This window comes from Mastomys coucha, unplaced genomic scaffold (assembly GCF_008632895.1).
Source record: "Mastomys coucha isolate ucsf_1 unplaced genomic scaffold, UCSF_Mcou_1 pScaffold1, whole genome shotgun sequence".
In the NCBI taxonomy this organism is placed as follows: Eukaryota; Metazoa; Chordata; class Mammalia; order Rodentia; family Muridae; genus Mastomys; species Mastomys coucha.
Genome location: NW_022196891.1, coordinates 33,820,337 through 33,823,404, shown reverse-complemented (window position 1 = coordinate 33,823,404; position 3,068 = coordinate 33,820,337). Strand labels below are relative to the sequence as shown.

Below are 3,068 nucleotides of genomic sequence, written 5' to 3'. Positions count from 1 at the left end.
TTTAGACCTAGTGTGTTTTAGATGGCCTCAGATGTACCTCGACTACTGAGCTGCCAGATTTTTCATCTCTCTTTTGCAATGATTGTAAAAGCCTCATGTCATTTTTAAAGAAATACACTCAGACCTTTACACCACTCGTGTCGAGTCTGTTTGACAAAGCCGAATCCTGTGCACACCTGGCCAGAACCCTTCGTCCCATGGAACAAGGGACCCTGTAAGAAACCCCAGTCCGTGCAGTGCAATGCCTGGGCATTTATTCTGTAAGAAAGCAGACTGAGCAAGCCATGAGGAGCAAGCCAGTAAGCAGCACCCCTGCATGGACCTCTGCATCAGTTCCTGCCTCTAGGTTCCTACCCTGTTTGGGTTCCTGTCCTGACTTCCTTTGATGATGAACAGCAGTGTGGAAGTATGAACCACATTCTTTCCTCCCCAGAGTGCTTTTTGGTCATGGTTTTTCATCCCAGCAACAGAAAGCTGGGATGTCAGGAGGTGGTGGCCCATACATACCTTTAGTCCCAGCACTCAGGAGGCAAAGGCAGGCATATCTCTTTGAATCTGAGACCAGCACAGTGTACAGAGTGAGTTCCAGGACAATCAAGGTTACAAAAAGAAACCCTGTCTCAGTCTCAAAAGCAAGCACTCAAAAGAGATACCCTAACTATGACATCATCCCCTTTCCTAACTATGACATCCCCTTTATGTTATATCAGAGGGCTACGAAGAGGGGGCAGAGCATGGGTGTCATGGATTAGCTTAGTGTATTTTTACTGAGGTTTTGTTAATATTGTTCTAGCAGAATGAACATCAGACTGAAAGGCTGGAGAATCTTAGAATTTAAAATGAGGGCATTTAATAGAAATATATGTATAATGTATAACCTTTACCTAAAAGGGGGCATGGAAAACCTCTAACAAGCCAAAAAGGTGAAGTAGCTAGTTCCAGGAACTTTACTAACCCAGAGCCTCAGGGCTCTGGTTCCTGAAACCTGCCCCTCCTGACTGATCCACAATGAGGGCGGAACTAGGAATGAAGGTCTACTGGTTTACAAGGCTCTCCACCCTGCTGAGGCCCTCCACCCTGCCAACTGGTAGATAAAGATTACATTTCTAGAAGGAATATGTTTCCCTCCCTAACTGAATACCTTGGGTTGGGTCCCTCTGAAAATTTCCATTGTTTTTATGTTTCCTTGGTAACCCTCTCCCCTCCCCCAGCTTGTGATTTTTCCCTTTAAATACCCCTCACTTCTTGTGTTCAGGGTCGAACTCCTCTGGCTAGCAAGGTCACAAGATCAACCCCGGTACCCGGCCTATCCCAAATAAACCTCATGTGACTGCAGCAAGTTTGGTCTCTCGTGAGTTATTGGGTGGTCGAGTCATCCCAAGACTTGAGTAAGGATCTCCCCAGTTCTGGGGGTCTTTCAAGACAATCAGATAACATGGCCCGAGGGCTGCCTTCTGAAACAACTAAATATATTACCTGACTGATTGACCACTTTAAAAAAATAATAAGGATTTTTTGTTTGTTTGTTTTTGTTCTTCTGAGATAGGGTTTTCTCTGTATAGCCCTGGCTGTCCTGGAACTCACTCTGTAGACCAGGCTGGCCTCAAACTCAGAAATCCACCTGCCTCTGCCTCCCAAGTGCTGGGATTAAAGGTGTGAGCCACCACTGCCCAGCTTAATCTCAGCATTTCTGAGGCTGACAAAGAAATACTATTTCAGGCCAGCCTGGGATACATAGCAAGTTCTAGGCTAACCTGGCCTGCATAATTTAGTCCTTGTCTCACAAAAGAGATTGGGGTGGAATCATTCAGACTCTGCGCTGTTAAAGAAAGAGAGTGAGCTTTAGATCAAGCAAGGCTGTATTTGTGTCTAGTGCCACCACCCACTGTGACACTTCATGATGATGGGACCTACTTTCTTCATCAGCAAAGCACTGGGAGCCCTCTGATGGTTTGCATAGTGCATCTGCTCATTAGCTTCCTTCCTGTCTTGTTCTACCGAACCACACTGGACTCCCCCACCACAACCTTAGTCAGAGCCTTGGCACCTTGTTTGCTTGCTCAGCTGAGAAGTTCATAGCAATGTGTCTTCCGAGCCAGCCTCTCACCTTCCCTATCTCCTCAGCTTCCAGACCCACATGCTCACTCTGTCCAGCCATGTATTGGAACTAAAGTGTCCCAGACCAAAGCAACCACCTCCCCATCTCTATCTTGTTAAACATTAACACTGTTTATATTAAAAAAACCAATTTTTCCCATTAACTTTTGTTCTCTCTACTTACGTTCTGTTGTTTTATATTTCTCCAGACCAGTGATGATTAAAGACTTCCTTAGTTGCACAAAATTTAAAATATGTATCTCCACTCCAAAACCTTCCCCAAATTCTCATCAGATATCCAAGCCCTCTTTGATTTCTACCCAGAGTTCATGCCTTTAATACCAGCACCTGGGAGGCAGAAGCAGGTGGATCTCTGTGAGTTCAAGGCCAGCGTAATCTATATAGTGAATGCCAGGCTAGCCAGGGCTCCACAGCGAGACTCTGTCTCAAAAATCAAACAATAACAATAAAAAACTAACTAACTAACTAACTAACTAAACCTAACTTTACCCAGAGAGTTTAACAGGCATCTCAAACTCTACGTCTGTAAAATTGGACTCTGGCTTTCCACTCCTACAACTGACTCTTCCTGTATGCTTTTCTATCTCCTCTCCCCACCCCATCCCCAGCTACTAGCCAGGTCAAGACTGTGATCCACATAAAACCACATCAACCAAGACAGACAATATGGCTTTGTCTCTTTTGTTCCATCACTCACAATGTCAGTGTGTGTCTTTGTCCTTTGTTCCTTCTCAATCAGAAAACACTTTTCAACCATATTTATATCGAACTCATCCTTCAAAACCTAACTCAGTTGCTCCACTGCCCCCTCATTCCACAAGCGGCCTGTCTAATCTAGCCCATCACTGGAGGAAGCTGGACAACTTTGCCTTGCTCTCTTTTGCCCTTAATGATGGTTCTCTCTCTCTTCCTCCCTTCCTCCCTCTCTCTCTCTCTCTCTCTCTCTCTCT

At 45.1% G+C, this 3,068-nt stretch overlaps 1 long non-coding RNA gene across 1 annotated transcript; it reads left to right on the top strand.

Annotated features, from left to right (window-relative positions):
- The first annotated feature begins 1,037 nt into the window (after window positions 1-1,037).
- Window positions 1,038-1,335, top strand: LOC116070324. Its single transcript, XR_004110356.1, has 2 exons — window positions 1,038-1,087; window positions 1,256-1,335. It is a non-coding gene; the product is annotated as an uncharacterized LOC116070324 (long non-coding RNA).
- The last annotated feature ends 1,733 nt before the right edge of the window (window positions 1,336-3,068 follow it).